This window comes from Lichenostomus cassidix, chromosome 2 (genome assembly GCF_008360975.1).
Source record: "Lichenostomus cassidix isolate B80296 chromosome 2, HeHo_3.0, whole genome shotgun sequence".
Classification (NCBI taxonomy): domain Eukaryota; kingdom Metazoa; phylum Chordata; class Aves; order Passeriformes; family Meliphagidae; genus Lichenostomus; species Lichenostomus cassidix.
This window is the reverse complement of record NC_139482.1, coordinates 40,974,186-40,997,844: the sequence shown is the minus strand read 5'-3', so window position 1 is coordinate 40,997,844 and position 23,659 is coordinate 40,974,186. Positions and strand designations below refer to the sequence as shown.

General features: G+C 38.9%; 2 long non-coding RNA genes across 5 annotated transcripts; one reads left to right on the top strand and one right to left on the bottom strand.

The window, feature by feature from the left end:
- The first annotated feature begins 1,934 nt into the window (after positions 1–1,934).
- LOC146441196 (uncharacterized) lies at positions 1,935–19,846 on the top strand. 4 transcript variants are annotated; one of them, XR_014850422.1, is made up of 6 exons: positions 1,935–2,078; positions 2,338–2,449; positions 3,094–3,231; positions 8,181–8,304; positions 16,983–17,115; positions 19,679–19,846. It is a non-coding gene; the product is annotated as an uncharacterized LOC146441196 (long non-coding RNA). The 4 variants fall into 4 exon arrangements; XR_014850424.1 differs by lacking the exon at positions 1,935–2,078 and adding an exon at positions 2,090–2,255; XR_014850421.1 differs by lacking the exon at positions 1,935–2,078 and having other exon boundaries at positions 2,090–2,449.
- On the bottom strand, positions 13,254–16,633 carry LOC146441197 (uncharacterized). The gene is made up of 4 exons (XR_014850420.1): positions 16,400–16,633; positions 14,226–14,254; positions 13,825–13,976; positions 13,254–13,710 (listed from the first exon to the last, which is right to left on the bottom strand). It is a non-coding gene; the product is annotated as an uncharacterized LOC146441197 (long non-coding RNA).
- Positions 19,847–23,659: the final 3,813 nt, after the last annotated feature.

Genomic DNA, 23,659 nt, shown 5'->3' with positions numbered 1-23,659 from the left:
TGGTAGCTTCTTGAGGTAAAATGATACTAATACGTGAATATATGTGATTTCTCTCTCTGACACCTTGTATACCACATCTCCCAGATTGAAGTACTTACATGTTAGTGCATTTACTTGGTCGCTTGTTAACATTATAGATCTAAGGAAAATTCTTAGTAAGTTTTTACTCCATTTAAGCAAATTGCAAGCTGTCCTGTAGTCAGCTAACAAAGCTTCTCACATAGCTGAAGCAACTTACTAATTCTAGTACGGAGAAGGTAGAGTGAAACTTCTGTCCTAAGCTAAAGGTTAAAAGTTTATTTCCAAATAATATTGCTTTGTTGGTTGCATATGAAAATAATGGTCTTGTATTCTTTCTGAAGTTGTGGGATAACATGACTGCAGTAAGGAATCCCATGTTCCATCTACTCCTTATATTAGTAGAGATAAAGAAAAAGTAAGACTGGAAAAGGCAGCAATCTGATTAGTTAAAAGTGATTATAATTTGTTTTGCTGTAGGTCAACAGTTGTCTAAAGGATAAGATCAAAAACCTGTTCTACTTTGCTTTCTTTGGTCTTGTGCTGAAATGGTTTTATTTTTACTACTTGGCCTTTTTCCCAGGGATTCTTGGGAATTTAGCTCAGATCAATTGGAATGCTTTTTTCCCCAACCAAAGGGTAAATTGTTCTAGGTGTAAAAATTACACTTGCTTTATTAATGATTACATGACAGTGTAGAGCCTAAAGGAATGAAATCAAGACTCAAGTAATCCTGTTTAGAACTTGGCTGTTTGATGAAGCTGCAGCTTTTGTTGTAGAAGTGCCTAATTTTATGCACCAAGCAAGTGAGATATTTCAGGAGGTTTCCACAATAATTTCTTTAGGCTGCAAATTAATGGCAAGAGTCATGAGAGTCAGCAGCAAGGAATGGAGACAATCAGTGCAAATATTGAGCAGGCTGAAAGGAGCTAACAACAAGGTATAGCTCAGAAAATAATACACAGAGGGTGCAAATATTTTCTATGTAACTCATAAACAGCAATATAATTCTCTAATCTTAAGAAACCGATTTGTTAGTGGGGAGGGAAAAAAAAGTGATTTTCAGATTACAGGTTTCCTGAGTTGTAGTGTGATCAGTTTTTCAGAATTTTATTCTCAGATTTCATGTGTGGCCACCTCTGAGCATGCACAAAATCTTCCTTAATTGCTTTTGACTTGCTCTTTGGTTTATGTCTTATAAGCTGATCTATTAGGTGGTAACTGATGAGAGGAGGAAGAAAGGGTTATTTTAATTTAAATTAATCTCTTTGTGACAGCAGGGTTTTGCTAAGTGGATCTATTTACTACTAGGACTAACAGGTCAGGTGGCTAAGAGTGTTTCAGTACTGTTTTATTTAAAACACACTTTAAAATACACACAGCCTGAAATCCTGACTTCATGATTGATTGTATAGCTGGGGGCTTAGATGTTTGGTGAGTTGACCTCACTACCCAATTTGGAGAGCTCAGCTTGAGACAAGGTTCAGTTTACAAGGGGTTTTAAAATTAGCCAGGACCCACATTGTGGCTACAGGGAGACTTGTGAAGGAAATTGACAAATGAAGAGCCCAGGGATAAGTATTGACTTCTTGTTTCAAGAAAGAGTATCTGTGTTCTCCAGCCTGAAAGCCCTTAACAATAGCTTGTGAAGTTATCTGTTTCACGGATCATTATGTTAGAGAGGCTCCTTATGCCTTAATTTCATGTTTATATTACTGTGCTGATGAATTATTGTATATGACAATGCCCTTTTTAAGGAAACATTAGCACAAAGTGATTTTTTTTAATTGCAGGCCCATAGGAGGAGATGCTTCTGTAATTGCACGCAATACACATCCTCCTCCCATAAATACTGATTAGCAAAAGCAAGGAGGAGCAGTATTTGGGTGGTCAGAAGGCACCTGGGCAGCACCACACAGGTGTTCCATAGGTGGCTGACACTGGGATTGGAGGCAGCCTCGTGCTGTTAGGATAACAACACATGGCCTGTGCTCTGCGCAGGGAGCCTATTTATAACCTGCTGCAGGAGCTCTCCTTCAATGCAGTCTGTTGATTCTCTGGTACATAGACATAGAAGCAATAGTGTGACAGTGTGGGGAATATGCCCCTGTCAGGACAAGAATTTTTCTTTGTTTTATGAGTGTCATTTATGACTGTGACCTTCAATGTAGAGAAAAATATCTATTTTATGGTGGTGGTGGTGAATGTACCTAGGAAGCAGTAAGAGGCCAACCAAGGTCTCAGCAGATGTTTTTGCTGTGGTAGAATAGAAGGGTTGCTACAGGCAGCATCACTGATTTTCATGTGATCCTTGTTCAGCTGCTGATAAAGAAGGGGAGACAGCAGACATGGGAAAATTTCAACTAGATGATGGAAAAAAAAAATAGTGCTCCAATGCTGTAAAAGAGACATAGCTGTAAAAGAAAAGGAGGTGAGTTCAACATCCTTCTGGAAAAGCTCAATGCTCCAATCAAAGATGTTTTTCAAGTATTTTTTGTTTTTTTTTACAAATATTGTGATGCTCTAGCACTAGCTAAAACTGAAGTACGTGTTTGTAGGACATTCCAGTGAATGTTTGTTTTATTTATTTATTGAAATATGAGCCTACAGATAGGTCTAATTCTGGGAAAACATGCCTATCAGCAGACTTGAGTTGGGCCTTACCACTGGTTCCTGGCCCTGGGCTCTAGAACTAAAAGATCTCTTGCAGAGGGCTTTAGACAAGATTTCTGTAGCCAGAAATTTTCTGGAGATACCCAGAGTAAAGGCAGTATTTGGAATCTTGCCAGATTTAGCTGGCTTGGAAATGTGTGGGATGCAACTGATGGGTCCAATTATAGCAGATTGATGATTCCCTATGAAAGGGACTTGGCCACGATAAGATAAATAGTAATTTGACTTTCCTTTACATTTTTCCAAAATCTTTAATGGGAAAAAATTATATATATGTATGCAAATATTTCTTGAATCAATAAGGAGCTGAAGGCATAAGTAAAAGATAGTATGTTCTCACATTTATTTTTCCATGGGCAAAAAGATGTTTCCTCTCCTCCGATATTTTCCTGCACTTCTCAGCTTTTAACAATTTCAGAATGGAAAGAGAAGGGAATCCTTATGTGATGTCAGAGATGATCGATTCAGACTTCTCAACATTTGCCAGTCATCCATCTGTCCTGGTCCCCAGAGCATGCTGTTTCTTATTGATGGAAATGGGTATGTTTCCTGCAAGCAGCTCAATTAAGATAACATATTTTCTTTTTATTTGCATTTTTCTCTTTGAGAAGTCAGTACTGTAAATTAATCTTTAACACGTACTAGGAGTTAGCATGAAAAGAGGATGCTTTTAGTTGATATGTTTGTGAAGTATATCTTTTAAAATGAACATATCCTTAAATAGATTTTAACCATTTTCTAAAGTTTTTTTTGCTTACTCACTGGTGTATTTGAAATAAAGTTGCCTGTGCTCCTTCAGTAATCTACATTTAATGTCTTTGTGTCCTAAAGGAGAAGTGTGCATTTTGCATTCATTTATTTGGGAAAACTGAGGGGTTTCTACCTTCATGAAAGGCCTATTTATTCTCCTAGACAGCTCAAAATCTCTGCTAAACTGGATCTTCTGTTTAAAGGCTTAGAGCCCTGAAGTTGGTGTCTCTGCTCAAAAAAACAGTATCTCTACCCTTTCTATGATCCTTTCCTGACTGCAATACATTTTATCAGTTAGTGATTTCTCTTTGATTAATATGGTCATAAGTAATAATATTTTGTATTTTAAATTGGTAGCTGTTGGCAAACAGATTGTATTAAGTGTTCTTAACTTTTGGGCTATTGTCAAGCTACCTTGGATTCTGATGCTTTACTACCTTGTAGAACCTATGACTTGATTTTATAAACTTTGTAGAGGAAAAAACAAAGTTGTAAAATCTATGCTGAAGAAGCATTTGGAAGGAAAAAAGAAGAAATTCAGTTTTCTAAGCAAGCACATGTTTATGGTTTTTAACAGTGTGATTCTGTCAGACTTCTTCGAGCAGGAGACCTTTAAGTGTACTTAGTACAATTCCACACATATCACTTAGGCAGGCAATGTGTGATTTCTTATTCATAACTGAAGTGTAGTATCTGTCATTAGACACTAATTTATACTATAACAGCACTGGTAGATCAAATTGCTTCCTGGGCTCCTATTGTATTTTAAAGGCTTGTTTTTGTCTTTGTTTTTGTGTCGTGCCAATGACACATCCATTTAGAAAAAAAGCATTTTATTAAAACTCCTGTAGCAGGAAGGAATTTTGGCACCTACATCAATGCTGATAGTAGAGAGCATCTGCACGGTTAGCTGTGATCGTGCAGAGAAAGAGTTGACTTCGTTTCTACAGCAGTTATGACTATAATTTCCCTCAATTGCAGTCTACTTTCATTTAATTTGTGCTCAAGAGCCCTTCACATAGAATGATTTCTGCTGGGTGAAAGATCTTGCTACCACTGAGAGGTCACAATATAATACACTCTATTGATTGTAATGAATACTTGGTATTTGTTGTATGCAGGATGCATGCAGGAATCTATTTTTAATCCAGAAATAAAAGTAAAATATAGATTGATTGTATTATTGCAATTGAATTCATGGAGGCTTGGTTTCAGTTTTGAGTGGTCTGTCACCAGCTGGATTATACAAACTCTTTAGTTTTTAAGTTTACCTTTGTATAACAGCCTTTTTGTGGTGTTATCATTACCTGATGTACATATAACCAAAGGCATGCATAGGAAATGATTGTATGACCATTAGTCCTTTCACAAATTCTGGAAAATAGATTGTTTAATGCAATTTGAGAAACAGGATTATAGTTCTCATAAAAGAAAAAGTATTTTCCAATTCCAACATGAACACAACCTTTTCTAGCAGGCAATGTGTAAAAATAAATCAGTTCTCATTGGGAAAGAAATCAGAGTCTACAGGTATCTTCCCAAAAGACAGAGAAGGATGAGGACAAGGCTATTCATTCCTCTCCTTGCTTTGTTCCCAGGACTTACTAGACCATCTGTGCATTTCCTGTCTGCACAGGTCACAAGCTCTCAAATTGTTCCCAGGTAAAAAAATCACAGCTTCTGCTTTAAATTCCCTTCCATATGCATTTGTGAAGGAAGGAAAAGATGCATTTGTGACTGTCAGGACAGGCTGCAGGTGGTCAAAAGCGTTCCTACTGATGAAGTGTTCCTTATGTTGAGCAACACAGCTGGAGACAATACTTCCAGTTTTGTTTGTAGATCCTGGAAACACTTGGTGAAGAAGAAGCAATTGTGCTGTGAGATCTAGAGAACAGGCACTTACATATGATTGCTGGCCATCATACTGCTTGATATGGCTCATGTGACCATCTCATGAAACAGGGGATTTTTTCCCTGTTTGAATTCAGTAGCCCTATATAAAATTAATTTGTATATTCAGGAGTTAATATGCTACAGAAACACAATTGTGAATATTTTTAAATTAAAATCCAATAAAATCCTACTTAAAAAGGAGAAGGAGGACTGCAATAAAACCTCAAAACCCATATCCAGCCAACCTGGGACAAATCCATAATTATATAAATTATGCCAAATTGTTGACTTCAGAGTCATGGTACATCTGCACACTATGGTGGAATTTGTCTCAGAGGATTTACCATACCAAATTAGAATTGATATCAATCTGCTCTACAAACTCGTCTCTGAATGTGGCCAGCACCAGATGTTTCAGACGAAAGGTGGAAGAAACCACCTGCTTCATACAGAAATGAAGGTAATGTGCTCTTTACATTAAGTGCCCTTGTGAGTAGTGATTAGATACAGATTTAAGTCTGAAAGCAGAAAATGTATTATCATCACAAAATTTATGACAACTAGGTATTTTTTGCTGGTTTTATACATTCAAGTTTGCTTACAGCTTTTGAGCAAAACTCTTATTTAAAGCTGTTTCAGTATCAATAAATCTTTCATCTGTGGCAAGAAGATAAGCCTGTATCTCCAGAGAACCCAAATTTGTGACATCAGCCCCCTGACAATAGTAGGAGAGGAAGTGATAAATTTTGGAGCTCTTTTTAATGGGATCTCATATGTAGGAAGAAGGCTTGTATTTATTAATTTAATGTTTTACAATAGCTGTATTACATAATGAAATCCTTTCTAGATTTTCTGAACCTTCTGCAGCAGTCCTTATTTCCATGCTCATCAGAATTAATATGAATTCAGCTGGACTATTGAGTTTCAAAGTGCATTTCCTGTGATTATGATTTAGGTCAGGATGGATGGAACTTGGGTTATCAGATACTATGCAATAATTAGATGTGTATGAAGGAGTTTGGATATTTATTGTCTCTGTGGAAAAGTGATTGTTAATGCATAGAAAATTACAAAGTTGCAGAAATGGCATTGTATTTACTTCCACTTTAGCTGCTTACCTGAGCAGGAGTTATTGATAGGAGGTGGAGGAGTAGGGCATTTAGTGTGCTGGTTTGGGCTGCATGATTTCAGAGCTCAAGGTCAGGTTGTCCCAGAGGAACAGTTGTGCTGCAGCCTCTTTGGACTGAGATGAATGAGTGTTATAAGGTGGACAGCATTTTCTAGATTGTTTGAAGTCTGTGCTGAAGGACTGTTGTGAGCTTTTGCTCTTTCAGGGTTTTAGTGAGTTGCTGGGTAAATGCTCTGGGCTAATTTAGTTCTGTTATTTCTGTCAGTTGTAATTCTTTTTTCATTACAACTGTCTAGCTGTGCTTTACCTAACAAAGTTACATCCCTAAAAGCTACATAGCAGCACACAGAATGTCAAGCTGTGGTCTTCCAACATCAACCTATTTACACACAAGTAATATCAGCTCAAAAGGCCAAGACACATATCACTTTCATTTACAGAGCAGAGGAAAAAACACGTCTTAGAATCTGAATAAGTAAAAATAATCACCATATGAGGTGTACAGTATTTAAATCTGGGAGAAAAAAAAATAGGAAAAACAAGCCAGAGAATCAGGTAGAGTGTCAGAGTTGAGACTGTTCCTTTTCCTCTCTTTCCCTGTGCATTGAGGGCAAACTGCTAACAGCAAAAACCACATAGTCCATTGGAGTTTCTCTTATGTCACCAAGGCAGGCTGACTGCTAGAACTGCCTGGATTTCATGGTTGATGTGACCTTGGCAGTTACAGCATGTTGCCATGAGTGCTAAGGAATCAGCTCATCAGCTCAAGAGATGGTGCTGTCTCAGGATTTTCAGCCTGATCTGAAACCATTGGAAAGACTTGTATTGGCTCAGGTGGCTTTAGACCAGGTTATAACAACAACATTAGGATTTTTCTTATCTGGTATCTTAATGTCTTTTAAAGATACAATTAGCGGTTGTCTCTTTAGCTAGGGAGACTAGCTAGTTAGTCAGGGAGGAGCTAGCTCCCCTGTCTGTCAAGTGATTTGTACACTGCAACTCTGAGTCCATAAATTGGTGTGTGATCCAGTCTTCAGTGATTACAGAAAAGTCTCACTAGTTCCTAGTTTTGTCTTGGTTTTAGTTCTTAATGATCCTAAGATGATTAAACTGAGAGATGTACAACAAAATTCCTCTGAAACTTCAAGGACAGATAATATTTAAATTTGACTTTAAAAAAAAGGACAAAATCATTGTACTGAGGCTTTTCCCCCTTAGTGTTTGTACTGCCATTTCTTTAGTTGCTTTTTTACTGTCGGATGTATTTATAACCAACTTATATAAAACTAAGAACAGAAAGGCTGGTCCTCCTTTTAAGAGGCTTTTTTTCATGTGTGGTTTTTTTAACATTGGGAAAGTCAAGTCTGGCTTTCAGCAGTTATATTGGAAGATATGATTTGGGTCAAACTTCATGATGGCCTTGTGGTCACACAGGAATCACATCCTACCTTATATCTAGTCTGATTTTTTGAACTCACAGCTTCCGTTTGTTAGTTTTGATTCTGATGATTAGAAAACCCTTCCCTATAGATATCAGAAAATGCCTCCTGTTTTTCTCTTGTATCGCTCCTTAAAACTAGCTATTTTTAAGCAATAACCCCTACGAACTCTAGCAATATATGGGCTACTGAGGGAATGAGCTAATGTACAGAAAAATAAATGTTTGTAGCTCTCACTGTGGTCAGAAAATGTTCTTCTGTGTGTTCTTATCTCACAGATAATAAGCAAGGATGCAGCTTGTAAGCTGAGATGGTGCAGAGACATGATGTTACTGATGTATAATGAAGACAGAATATGAATTGCTTCAAACTTAAATATTTTTGAGACACATGAGATAGGTGGTGAGTTTGGACTTTGTGGAGATTTGTCACGCGTCAAGCTCTTCAGTGTAGTAGTTCTCTATAAGTGGAAGCTAAGATGAACTGTTATGTGTTGGTGAAGATTGAAACTTTTATTTCTTTCACGTTCATATTGTAGTTTGCATAAAAAACCCTGTCAAAGTACAATAGGCTTGAATTACCTATGAAATCATATTCATTCATCACAGAACAGAATAATCTTACTCGTATCCTCCCAGAACAGAAAGTTGGTTCTTGAACATGCTGAAGGCCTACACTACCTAAGTCTTTGAAGGAAGAGACCTTTTCCAACTCACAGCTAATGAAAAGCAGAGTTGAGCTCTACTCATGGCCTAGTTGGTTGAAAGCTTGGTATTCCATTGCTGTGATCTGTGGTCCAAGCTGTTCACACAAACTCTTACGGGTGGGAGACTTGCCAGGCAGCAGGTGGCCTGGTGCAAGCTGATTGAGTCCCAATAAAAAAATCAAATCTTTTCAAGCCTGCAATATCTGATGCATTAACCTACACCTAAACCAGACAAATCCTTCTTGTCTCGTACAATAGAGCTGAAACACAGACAAATACAGCTTCAAACTTCCCTTTTATAAACTAAGTTTCATTTTTACACAGAAATGAGGAAAGTCATTTACTGCTGGCTTGAGTACAATGCTCTTGTTATCAGACTAGAGTTGTTGCTGCAATAGCAGAGTGTAGCAGAAATGCATGGAAATATTATTAACTTCCAAATTAGGCACGGAATTTGTGGGTTGCTGTTGGGAGTAGAGGATTTTTAATTAGAAATCTTGATAAGGCTTAAATGAATTGTTTTTGTCCCAGTAAAAAGTGTGGCCTTGATAAATCTCTGCTACTGAAAAGCAAGTTAATTTCCCCTGTTCAATCCTTCTTTTAGTGGCTGTTATACATCATAGGAACTAATTTATGGGGGGAAGCACTGAGTGGGAATTGATGATTATTTTAAGAATGGATCAGCACAAAACTACTCACATGAGTAAAAGAGGCTGGGATTTGGTTCCCCATTCATACTCCACAAATGCTATTACCAGATGCTTCAGAACTGGAATCACTTCCCCCATCTTTGTGGCACATAAGAATGTAGCGTAACCCAGGGGTTTGCACTTCATTCTAATACTGCTGGCTCACAGGAGTGCTGGCATCAGTTTTGTGCTCTGACATATCACATAAAAAAATGATCAGCACTGTTTTAGCAGTTTTAAACAAGTTAACTCTTAAACCTATGGAGAGATGCTGTGTTCTGCTTGCAGTAGGAAGCAGATACCATTAGCAGCTCATGCCACAGCTGCTTATCAACAACCTTTGTGGTGTGAGATGCTATCACTCATTCAGGGCTGCCAGCAATGCCTGATCCTCTTCTGTCAAAATGAATCTGGTCAATCTACATTTACAATGTAAACTATTTGTGTCCAGGTGGGTATTGTTACCAAAGCAGCTTAGGGAATTCATAAACAAGAAGATCCAGGGTACCCTGCACAAGCAAAGCAGAATCTGCTTGTTTATTTCTTTCTTTCTATTTGGTTCTGTTACCATGACCACATTACTATGCTTTCCTAATAAGAGCTGATGCTTTTCTACCCAGCTTTCCCACCTCAGTAAAGCAACTTCAGGAAAAATGAATCCAGGAGGAAGTCTATGAGGCATTCACTTTTTTACTGCAAAAAGGGCTTCTGGACTAATACCTGTTAAAGCCACATGGCTGTATGCTCAGAAAGAAATGTTCTGTGATCTTTGTTAGAGTTATCATAGTAATAGGCTGCAGCAGTGTTTCTCCAATGTGGTTGGTTGGGATTTGGAAATGGCACAGCCACAGGAACTACAGAGGGATCAGAAATTTTGCTGTTTTTCAGTGGAACACCTTCCCTAATCATGACTCTCTCTCCAAACTGCAGAGAAGTGCTGGGGGAAAGCACAGCAACAGATATCTGGAGAAGAAAAGGCCATTTCTGTAAAGGATGGAGATTTTTTCCAGATGCTGTATATGCTGAGGGCTTTGTCAACAATCCCTGGGCAGGCATAATTCTGATGGCTGGCTCCAAAAGGGCAGGCTGCTACGTTTATGCAGACTTTGCAGATTCAGCCTCTGCAAAAGCTGTGGTCTTCTGAACACACAAAATTCCCAGAGCAGTCAATGATTTCAAGAGCAGCATTTGGCCTCATGCTGTCAGCTTCAGTAATTATGCAATTTAATTAAATTCAAGTGGGAAAGTCACTTAGGCAATTTTGAAAAATCGTACCTTTAATGAATAAGAGGGAGGAAACAAACAAATGTATGTAGATATATACAATATATAGTGTACATACTGCAGTATGTGTCAGAATTTATGCTACTAAGAATAATACCATTTTCCCAAGATGTTAGATTATGTTCATCCCTGTGGCATATGAATGTCGCTGTTGAGCAGCTAGCAGAGTAATGAAGGCACCAGTTCTCAGTGGCAAGAAGGAATGACCTTTATTGTTTTGATTTCATCATATATATCGAGTTGTCAAAAGTCACCCAGATTGGTCAGTCAGAAGCCTTCCCCCAGGCCTGATTGGCCAGGCCTGCACTGTCCAAGTTTTGGGACACTGTTCCAATAACATCCAAACTTTATCTTTATTTATAAAACACAAGAAAAATTCTCATGGGAAAAACCTGTGCTAGCCACATATGAAAGCCTTAAATGGCTTAATGCACTAATTGATCTAACACATCTCTTACATACTGGTTCTCAGATTCTCCTTCTAGGAAGAAAACCTTGTCCAGTTAGGTGTCTTATTTTGATGGACCTGAGGGATTTTATTTATTTGTTTGCTCTTTCAGTTTACATGTGTAAACTACGTAAATATGTAGATAAGGAAAGTTTAAAGGATTGTGCCTTGCACTTGAAACAGGAGGTACAAAGGTCTGCCAAAGGCTCATTAATCCACAACTGATCCTGAGGTTTCCAACTTATCCTCTGTTGCTTTGTCATTTGAAGCCTTACACAGGGTACTTGGAGTGCAGAAGGAGTATGCCCTGGATGCCAGCCAAATGAAAAAAGGCAGCTGAGGGGTAAGTGCTAATGCTGCTGAGGGCTGTGGGATCTGAAAATAGAAGGAAAATAATTGCTGCTGATGGGAATTTTCCAGCATACATGTGTGAATATGGGGATAGAGCCAAATAGGTTCAGAAAGGGTTTTTACTAACACCTGCCTGAAACTCAGCCTCTGTCAGGCACAAAGTGGCTGTCTTTGTTTAGATCAACCATTCAAGCACTTTAATGCAGCATCTACTGCCAGGTCTCCTCCATAACCCTGTTGAGTTTGGGACTCTCTGCTTCTCTCTGTGTCATTTTTTGGCTCCTTCATAGCAAAATCATTCTGAATTTCATCTCTAACTCATCAGAATTCTGATGCTGGTGTCTCAGTGTTTTCCATAATGCCCAACCCAGGGTAAGATGAGGACCTGAAAAATTATTAGAAGACTTCTTTCTCTCCTGTACTGTTTTAAAAGTAATGCTTCTTTTTGACATTGCCTAAGAAGTGTCCTAGGAAAATATCCTGTCCTTTCTTTATTTGCATGTAGTTCACAGCATTTCATGCTGCAGTGACAGCTTTTAAAGGTAAATTATTTATTCTCTCAGGTGTCAGAGAAATCTGGGGTCTCGGCATAGTGCTAGGCAGTTACACAATACAGGATTGCTGTGATGCTGAGTAGGAAAATGAGCTTTTAGGAGTGTGTGAGCACCAGGGGAGTGCATGGACCTGCATGCCAGCTTTTAAAAAAGAGTGAGTTAGCAGCTGGTCAGCTTGACTCTGGTGGACTACAGGGCAGGTAGCTAATCTGATAGACTCGACGTGGTGTGAGACAGCTAAGGGCAGGACAGCAATGGGAAGACTGACAAAGTCTAAAAAATGATGTCTGACAAATACAGATACAACCGTATGAACTCTTCCTTCACCTGCTTCAACTCATCATGATGCCCTTCTGGAAGGGTTTCTCCAGCTGGCAGAAGCTTGCTAGGTAATTTGGGAGAACTCCATCATGAAGCTGCAGGGATTTCAAACTGGAAACACCAGAACAGCCCACATATTCACTCCTTCCCCTCCCAGCTGATGTAGACTAGCCCTTAGCCGTACCAAAATATGCTTCACAGAATGACTGGGTGAACAACTGAGTTGTGCTGGTTTGATCTAGTTCTCTGATCTTAAAAGCCAACAAGCTTGAGTTGAAAGCCTTTGTCACATATATGGTAAAAGGGAAGTTTGGGTTATATACAAAAAAATGGAGATTTTGGAGCTGCAACTTGATTTAATTGTGGTATAAAGAAACATTCTTTCTTCCACTGTATACTGCCTGAAAGAGTATTACACAGACCATCTTTTACCACTGTGATGTCTGTCATGGAAGAAGGAACTTTGGCTGGAAGGGTGTGAGAACCCCTGGCCACCTTTCATTACACCGGTTCTGGACCAGGCTTCTAAATGGAGAAAAAGTTCAAGGTTTTGTCAGCAGCATTTGTCCTGACATGTTTTGTCAGCTGTGGGTTATTTCTATTGCTGCTCTCAGCTGGTGAGAACTGATTTATGAAAGAAGTAGATTTAGGCAGTACTAGACTCAAGTATACGCTGACTTTCATAGAGTTTATGACAAGATTTTGGTGCTACACTAACTTGGTAAATGGAGATTTGGTTCACATTTAATTCACATTTTCCCTTTACTCATTGTTGCCTATTGTTAGTAAGTCAGTATTTTATATGTACATATATGACATCTAAATGCTGTCTGTGTCAAACATGAGATGCTTACCTTCCCCCAGAACTGTTATGAGATATATTTGCCCTCAATGTGACATCTGATGATCTTTAAATAGCCTAACTGTATAATTTCACACAATTTAGTCCAGAACACATAGTGTATTTTTGAATATAATTTATTCCCAAGCAGTCAGTTATTAAAATCTATTAGAGAATACATTTAGATCTCTTTTAGCACTTATTTCTCTTCCACACGCCACAAAAGATTTAAAACATTCAAGTATCTCATTTCAACTCCATTATACTTGTGCTGCTTGCTTGACAGAAAATGCACTTTTCATAAACACGTTTTTCTTGTCTATCAACACTTAGGATTGACTGGGAATCAACAGAAAAAAATTGGCTGCCAAGGCCTCCTGTGAGCCACAGCTCCTTAGAGCTTGTGCTTTGAATGTGTATCAGCTCTCTTTCAGATTCAGCAGGGTCACTAGAGTCCCCAAAGTAGTAACACAGGGCCATACACTTTCTTTTACCTCTTCTGAGTGTGTAGGAATGCCAATCAAATGACATCTCCTGAGGGATGTAGTGATCAGAGGATACAAATCCAATTAGGCTCCCAGGCACTCCCCAGCTGCAGCTGGTGCTGCAGTGTTCTCCTTGCTATGAGGGAGAAGAAACATGGTCTGCTGGGAACTGCAGCCCAAAGGATGTTCTTGGGACATCCCCCAAAATGTTTATATTATTGTCAGCTTGGTTTCTACCTGCACAAAGTCTTTTTGGTGTCTGCAATCAGGATCTGCCTTTCTTATGGTTGGATAGATGATATGAGATGGGCTTTTCCAAGCTTGATAATTCAGTGATTCCAATTGACTGAAATGGGCTCTCTGTGTGCTCCTGGAAGTACAGGTAGTCTGTGTTCCTACAAAAATACGAGGTTTGAACAGCTAATGAGAGCTCAAAAAAGAGATTCTTAGGTCTTTTTTTAAATTCTTGAACCCTGAATAGATAGGGAAAAAATGGAAAAGGAAAAAAGGTGTTCTAGTCTACTGACTTGAAACATATATGGGCATGATTTTCATGAGCTTACTAATGTGACTGTCATGTCTTTTACATGAAAGTCATCATTTGCATTTTCCATTTAAGAACTTTATATTCTTTATAAACTTACTTGAATCGTGTAAAGAGAGCTGACAGTTCCTAAAGAGAAAAAAGACCACATTATTATTATGTCAATTCTAGAAATGCTAATGGCAGGATATGAAGGACAGCGTAATTATAGTGTTGCTCTAGTGATTCTTCAGTAAAGATTTTCTCAGTACTTTAATTATAAACTACGTATTTCAGCAGTTTAACTTTCTAGATTCTCAGTCAAACACCCTTTGGGTTTGATTCATATTTTGTGGTGTTTGTTGGTGTAAAAAAGCCTCATCAAATCAAAGGCAAAGTTCTGTGCAATTGGGAGCACCTACATCCATGAATGACAGCTGGGCTGAAGAGAAGGGGCGAGGAAAGAGCTATCTTTTTCTGCATAAGAAAGAAACTGTTGTTGAGAAGGAGGTGCACCGAAGTAAACAAGAGTGATAAAACCCTTGGAAGAGAAGCTGAGAGAGAGTTAGGCATATATCAAGCAAATTGACAGGCCAGGCTGAAAATCTGCAGAATATGTAAATGAAATCAGATGAGGTCAAAGCACTGCAAGAATAAGAGTTTTCTGCAACTCTCTAGACAGCATTATAGAGACCTGCTGCCTCAGCATATCTGAACTTAGGGAGGGAAACTTCACACAGGGAAAGAACAAAACCTTCAAAAGAACATCTTTGTAGATGCTTGTCCAGCAGGCAGAATTCTCCATATTCTAGAAAATTATTTTTTAGTTGTTGAATCCATTTGCAAAGCTTTGGTTGAGGAAATTTACTTTTCAGGCAATGTATACTGAAATTCCATTGGGATTTAGATGCAATATTTTTAGACTCATGCCTATGAATTTATGAATAAGAGCTGACTTACTATGTGACCAAATACTTTCCTGAAGCAGGGCCAAGAGAAGGGACAGATAGCTCTGTTAAGCTCCTTAAGAAAGAAATCTAAAAGCAGATAATATCATTTGAACAACACTGCAAACTTCTCAAAATTGGAAAGCACAAATCCAATGATTAGCAAGACTCCTTTGTTCAGAGAACAGCAATGTGAGAAGCCTGATCTGTAAAGCCTCAAAGACCTCATTAGGAGCTTGTAATCCTTTGTTTGTTTATGTACTGTTGTAAGGGTACACTGACAGTTTTGCCTCAAGAGCTGCTTGTCCTTGGTGGGGAAGAATATGAAGGTCAGAGTCTTAATTTTTGTGATAAGACAGTGTGTTGTGAATGATTTCAGTGATGATGACACGGAAGCTGGGGAGTGGGGTTGAGGAAGGCAGCCAACACATGTTGTTCTGGGATAGCTTGCAACAGTTTTTAAATAAGAGTGGGTAATGTCTTGATTTCCTGTTGTTGCTGTCTGTTGCCAAGCCCTCCCTTTCTCACTCATCTTTCTACTTCAGGCAAAGGATTTTCGAAACTGGGAGCTCTCGGAACAGTTCAAATACTTCATTTCATATAAAAATATTGTTTTTGTTACTTGACAAGGGAGGTAAAGTTGGCTTCATTCTGAGAAACCACAAAATTCATGGGAAAGCTGAATATATATCAGCTTTGGTAACATTGATTTTTCTCAGGACTGTGCTACAGCTGGTTTTTGCTTTCTTGGTTTTCTCCCCCTTCATTCTCCTGCTGTGAGATGCAGTGCTCTGCTGTGGAAACGGGAGTGCATTTATGTGCCTGTGTGTGGGGAAGTTGCCAGCATTCAAAAAACCTTAACAAAGATTTATGAGGAGAATTATGTTGTTTGTTAAATTCCCAGATGGAAAATCAGAAACTCTGACATGGCGAGTAGAGAGGGTATCAGCAATAAGCTGTGATTCAGGCAAATAGAAAGCCTCAGATTTAATTCAAAATGAATTAGCGTTCTCTTTCAGTAATAACAAAACAGGTGTTTTGTTTTGCATGTGTCCCATCTGCCAACACCCTTCCTGGAGTCCTGCATTCTCCATTTTTGTTCATTTGTTACTGGTATAGGAAGTAGATAGGAAGTTTAGGGAGGGACAACAGCTAGTGAATCTATAATAATACCGATAATAGAAAGGTTATGCTGCCATAAATTGTTGCAATGCTGTTTATTTCATTCTAGAAATCAGTAGGCTTGGGGAGAAAAACTGGGGAGCTGGGACTTGCCAAAAGAGAAATTCACAGGCTGTCAGAAGCCTGCAGTGTTAGACCCCTCCCTCTTCTCCTCTGTTCCCCAGACCTTTAGGTCCTCCCAGGCTCACAAGGGTGGCAGCACTGATGTTCATCCTGGATGAGGCAAGAAGAACATTCAGATAACTGAGAGACAGAGCCACCCCAGTTCTTCCAGCTGTGCTGCTGGGGCAGGGGAGCTGATCTGCCACTGCTACCCCATGCTCATGTGGGGAAGAAACAGGGGCAGAAACACAGCACTGAATGGAGACACCATGGCAGTACCAGCAGATATTAATTTTCTAATTATGTGGTCCTGCATATTTTTGAATTGTGACACTGCTGCATCAGCAAGTGCTGCTTGTCACTAAGGTCTTTGTGCTGTGACTCACTGTTGCCTCATGAAGCACAGGGGAGTTGAAAGGCAGTGTTATCTGCAAATTTCTCATTTCCAACACTTTGTTTTCAGTAACATTGTCAATGTTTCTGAAAATCAAATTATTCTTCTGTTCAAAGGTTTTCTTTTAAAATGCTGCATTTTGAGCTTCAGAATGGGATTTACCAACATGCAGGCCTTTAACTAACCAAGATGCTTCTGGAAATGCTGACCTACCACTTCTGTGTGCTAATAAGAAATAATGTTTTCTTTGCAGGAATTCCAGCTGTTATGGGGAATGGTGCTGCAGGACTGCTTAGTTTTGAGCATTTCTATTCTAGTGGTGCAATGGTGAGTAAATCAACAGGTTTCAACAATCTGTATTTGTTAGTGTAGCCCAGCAGTGACAGGTGGGTAAACTGCATTTCTCATTGACCTGTCTGTTCATGCTCTGCTCCCTCGTCTAGACAATGGTGTTGCATCTCAAGTAAACAGAACATTTAAAAATTGAAAAGCAGACACGTTAGTGCCGTTGCAGGTAGGAGGCATTCCTGGTCCAGACAGCTACAGACAGTGGCTTTTTTTGGATCTGTTTCTCTGTGGATTGAATCCAGGGTGCTTAACATGTATGGAGTTACCCACAAGTTTACTGTATGTGGGCAGCAAATGACAACCTGCTGCTGTATTTTATTACTGCTGTGTGCTCTGTGTTTTCTCCATGGCATCTACTTTCACCTAATCATAGCTATTAAATCATAATATCATCAGGTAACAAGACCTTTTTAGAAGGCTGAATGGAATGGCAATTTGGCATAATGCAGATGACTCTCCTAAAGTTTTTTCTTCTCCTCTTCCTACTACTCTGGGAAATGTCCCTCATGAGTAGAAAACTTCCATGTATTTTCATTTGATGAATCCACAATTATTGCCCACTTGTTTCACCCTGCTGTGCTTCAAAGTGAGAGTAACCGAAATTCAATATCAAAACAGTTTAATTAGAATTTTAAAGAAAAAAGAGTGGAATATTTTAAAGCTTGGGTATACACTATGAAGTTCTCCAATGTACCTTTGTATACACCAATAAAGTTTCCTAAAGTTCAGAGCTGCAGTGGTATGAGGACACTAATGGAGCAGATTCTCTGTTATGACTAAGAGGAAAAGAGGCTCAGAATTCTTCTCCTCCTGTGAGGCAGGTGAAAGTGTTACAATACAAGCTGCAGTAAAGGACAACACTAGAGATAAATGCAGTATTTGACAGAGAAAGCAAGACATTATAAAAAAGACCTGAACCACCCAGTGAAGTATTTGTTCAGCAGAGCTTTTAAAAAGTGCACTAATGGTCCATTTTATCTATCACCTCAAGTCAATGAAAAACGCCCATTGAGTTAAATAGGCATTGGATCAAATGCTGAGATTTTACAAATAATTATACTCAGTATACTGAAGTTACCAGTATTTTTCTTCAGGCTGAATGCTGCTCCCTCTGTTATGTGCCCTGACTACCAAAAAATAAGCAAACATTCCCCTTTTCCTACCTACATGAACTGAAGCCATGGTGCTCTCACCACTACTCCCAAACCAGCTGGCAGATGTTCAAGAAGTTTAGGTTAAAGCAGTAGTCTGGACCCAGAAAACACTGCTGGGTGGGAAAACCACATGTCAGCTAGGTCTTTGTTGCATATTGTCTTACTGGAGCACAGCTGGTGGCTTTGGAAACCTTTGGACTTCTGTAGGTGTGTTTTCACTTGCCCTCAGGCTCTTACGCTATTTGTCCCACAAACAGCCCTAATCCACCCTTCCCAAGGAATCTCTTGTAAGTACAGTGGCAAAAAGAGTGACCACTATTCAGCCCAGAGCACTACCCCTTAACCTAGCTTTTTTTGCTCAACTGTTTGAACCATTACTTGGTTTTTTTCCTTAATGGTTGGACCAATGTTAGTTTTCTTTGCCACTATCGCCCAGTCTGATCTGTAAAAAAACTCCATAGTATTGAAACCCTCAGGAATATATTACATCATCAGAAACCTGTCCAAAATGCTGTAATCGCTAATGAAGAATAAATAAGATGGTGTCTGGGAACATAACTGGACTCCCTCCAACCTGCTATGCTACTACTACTATTACTACTTCTACTACTAGCAACAGTAGTAATAGCAATAGAAAAATCCTAGTTCAATTTCTTGGCATCCTCTTGTCTCAGATAAATGCATGATGATATCGAAACCACAAGCTGGTTCTGCAGGGCATGAATTAAGCCACTGGAATGTGTCCTACAGCTAAGCATCCACTTTTTAAATTAGTACAGATACCACCTCACCTCGTGTAGACAATGGAAAACTCACACTGAAGACCCAGTAAGACAAGGATAGCTTACTGAGGTAAAAAAGGAACAGTTTAGACTTTAAATATTAGCAGGTTTGTGTGTTATCTGTGATGATCTAGCAAAGTTTTAGTACCTGCACTGTACTGCCTTTTGGGAGCCTGAGTATTTTATAAGTTTTTATGTTCATAGCAGCTCAGGACTGATAAGAACAGAAATTGAGCTACTTATCCATCTTCTCTATTTTGAATTTATCTCTTTCTTAGGAATATAATCCTTCTCTCATAAATAATCCAGAGATGCAAACTAATAGGTGAACAAATGATAGAATCATAACTTTGTAGAATAATTTAGGTTGTAAGGGATGTCTGGAGCTCACCTAATCCAACACCAAAGATATCTGGTTCAGAGCTGCTTGTTCTGTCTCTTGGTAAGAAATAGAGCCTCATGGGTCACTAGAAATGTCTTTTTGGATTCTCTGTATACCTATATTTCAAACTCAGAAGGAAAAGGTTTATAATTTAGAAAAAATAGTTTAGAGCCTCCATACAAAACCCAAAATATTGACTGTGCAAAATATTGGGGAAAGTTTCACTATACATGTGAAGGGAAAAATAATATGTGAATAGCTTTTTTTTGCCCTTATTTTCAAGATGGAAAACTTGATGCACAAGGGGTTATTTATACTGACAGACTGGTACTTAAACAAATAAGCTGATCAGAGATCCCCAGCTTGGAGATGAGTTACTGCAAATAAGCAAAGAACTAAAAAGCATCTATGTGAATTATATAAATAAAGAAAATCTTTGTGAAGTGCTCTACAAAGGTATGTGATGAAAGAAACTAGCACAGTATGTTCAGAGGTGAGCCTGACAACAAATAGACTAAAATGACATTTATTTTTACCAGTTTGCACCCAAGGAACTCAAAGGTCTTTGTTCTCAAATTAAAGATTAATAAAGCTTGGCCATCTCTCAAGAGCTGATGTGGAATGTGACAGTCATTTGCTGGCAACTTTACACAGGATCATGAGGTGGGGAATATCATCATGAAGTACAAGCAATGTCCTATTAGGATAGGCAGGATATTATTGTGTGATATGTAATTGGGTCAGCACATCTGCTTTACTTCAGGTGCCATTCTGACAAGTACTTTGCAAACATCCAGAGTTCCTGTGTTCTGTATCATGTGTGATAGTGACTTTGCAGACCCTTAGTGCTCTGCCCATACTGCTCTCTTCCCAAGTCAGGCAGAGGTAGGTTTCTTGCACAACTCCCTGAAGCACAAGCATGGTGCTCAAAAAGCCTTGCAATAAAAATCAAACAGCATTTGCTTCTTTTGCCACCAAATACTGCTTGGCAAGACTCTGATGCTTGGCTCCCCCAAGCCATCAAAACTCTGTTGAGCCTGACATGGGTGGCCAAGAGTGGCAGGCAGCTCTGTGCAGCCTCTTGAAATGATGTGAAGTTGTCCTGAGTGTTGGCAGTTCAGAAAAGAGCAGCTTGCTCTTCAAAATGCTGCATTCTGCAACAGGAGTTTGAAATTACTTTCTGAGTCTTTCTTCTCTGGTCCCTTCTCCCTTTCAGGCAGATATGGGCTGAGCTCTTAGGAGCAAGAACCATTCCTCAACCTATTTTAGAAGAGCTTGCTTTGATGTTCCTCTCTATGCTCTGTTGCATGAAATTAAAGTGAAACAGTACAGTTACTTTACAAAAGAAGAAACAAATATGTTCATATCTGAAGATATAGAAAGCTGGCATTAACAAAGTAATTATGTACAGGTATGCTAGAAAGATAAAATTATTAACTTGTTTATAGGTGACTGTTGCAAAGGAGATGTCTGTATCTGCCTTCCCCATTTTCTACGTTTCTAGAGGAATTGAAAAAATAACTGTGCAAGTCCAATGGCAGCTTCGGAGGGGGCCTTTGCCACCATCTATTGGTGAACGAGAGGAAGAGGCAGAGTGATCTGACCTTGTTGATGTTCCCTGCTGCACCCAGTGCAAGATTTGTGTCATTTTGAGGTTCTGGGGAACAAACCTGGGATTTTTTTGTCTTTCTGTGTGACAGAGTGCAACACAATTGTAGTTATACCCCTTGAGTGAAGAGCTGTCACAGACAAATCTTAACAGCTGGCCTGTTGTCCCACACACCTCTCAATGGAGCCTAAGGGAGCTTGTAAGTCACAGAGAAGAATGATTTTCTAGTGTCAAGTCTTATGTTAATTAATTTTGTCCTGCTTTCTGGCAATGGAATAGGGCCTATTTTCTTTGCTGGTTTCAAGAAAAATCATGCTGGTGCTTGAGTAGGGCCCCATTGCTGCTGACAAATCTTGGAAGAGTGCAAAGCTAGAGCAATCACTGGCATTTCTGCACAGTCCACTGAGAGTGGCACATGTGAAAGGACATTACTTACATATAAAATGTTTGCACGATCAACCTATGCCCCTAAAAAGACAGGCAAGAAGAAAAGCGAAGGGGGCCAGTGTCAGAAAAGTAAATCTTTAAAGTTGTTTCTAGATAGGAAATGAGTCTATTTTATTGGATTCATCAATGCTGCTTGCATATGCAAATCCCTCATGAATAAAGCTTTTGTAATGCAGGCTCCAAAATGAATTCAGGTGGAGTCAGTGATAGCAGTGGATGAGCAGAGAGACAGTTTAAAGAGATTGCTTAGTTTTCAAATCAACAAATTTCTGTGGTTCTACTTAATCCATCAAAAAAAGGAAAAGAGAACGATCTGGCAGCCAGGAGGGAAGATATAATGGTAAAGGACATAATGTTCCAGCTATTTTAGGTCCCATTTACACCATGAAACTGATGGCATTAGAGAACAGTTGTTGAACACATTTGGGGAACAGCTGTGTTATTGCTAAAGTGTAAAGACTAAAGTGTGTGTGGACCTGTCGGGGGGCTCAGGAAGAATAGTCTGGTGGTGGTGGGGAGAGGCTTCTCTTCATTGTAAAACCATCTTCCTACTCATTTTAACTATGAGCAAAGAAGGACTAGCAGAGTCAAACGACTTCACGAACACTCTTTATTTCCATAAAAATGGCAGTAATTTTACGTGATAACTTTAATAGCTGTGTCAATCTTTCTTAAATAAGATTAAATAACTAGGATCAAAAACGTGCCTTCAGCATTCATTCACAAATACGCTGGTCATTGTTTAAGTATCTCTGTTCCTTGAATAAGACACTTTCCCTCTCTTTTTCCTTTTCTCTCGGTGGGGTTGCTATCTTGCTTGTGCTTCAGAATGGACCTGCCACAGAGAAATAAATTGAGAATAAAGAAATGTGTCTCATCTCAAGATGATACAAAAGAGACTTCTGAAGTTATCTTAAGGTAACTTTTGTTCTAGAAATGATTTTGTTCACTGTTTCCCTCACTTATCAGAGCCACCCTGCCAATTCTGACCTGCATGATGTGTTTGAAGTCTGCATGTATTTGTTAGTTTTGGATGAATAACTGAAGCAGGAGGATGAATTGCTTTGCAGAAATTTTAGGATGTGTTGCATTGGCTTGACTACCTGTTCATAACCACATACATGTACAGATGTTGGGCAAGGATTTGCTGTAGCCAGGGAATAGTGAGCAATCTGTGATGGTGAAAAGATGTCAGCTCAGGTCTGCTGGAGTGTGAGGGCTCTCAGAACTATTTTCAGAAATACAGTCAGAAAATCTCTGCTTCTCCCACTTCTCCAATGTGAGAGAGATGACTGTCATCTCACTACTGTTTTGCACCTGAAAAATTCATATTTCCCCCTTACTGGATTATTGTTAGTTTCTGAAAATAAGTGTTAAAGTAGCGTCACTGATTGCATGCTGCTGAAGCATGGGAAGTATAGCATTAACCTGGAAGTTACTTAGTAGTAACTTCTTGTAATGACGGTTTCTTTTGTGTTTTCTTGTTTGTAGCACAGTTGCTTGCATTGATTGTGTGCAAGCATATTGCACATTTTCTACTCTGCTATGTGAATAAATGTCCAATTTACATAAAAAAAGGGTGTCCTTTGCTAATGCAAATGAGAACTCAAAATCTACAGAGGAGCTGAAATTCAATTTGTGAAGATCAGAGCAGGTGTTCTATCTCTCTTTAGTCTATATTGAGACAGCCAAAATGCCACTACAACTTAATCTGGACCCATATTTCTTGCATTTACAGCTATGCAGTCTAGGACAATTTATATCTGCCTTTTATTATTTGGGGTGGTTTAATGTCTTTACATTAGATTATGGCTTTAGATTCAATATGTTCTTACTGCACTATAAATTCAAAATACAAACACAGTTCTTGCTCCTGAAAACCAACAGATGAAAGAGAAACAAAACATGGAAAAGAAACTACCTGCCAAAGTGTGTGGGAAGAGAGAAACAAGTGGTATATACATTAAGAAACACAAGAGATTAAAAAATGTGTCTTTTTAAGAGCACGTGATTGTAGCACTAATCTACAACCTAAGCAAGAAATCTTAGTGGGTTATGATGACATTATTACTTCAAATTTACCATTCTTCACCCCCTTTGCAGTATCACACCTTTTCTCACTTGCAATACTGTGATGAAGAAAGCTTTTAGTGTCCAAAAGACTTGTGGAACACAGAGGGCATGCTTGCTTTAAGCTGGAGAATCTGA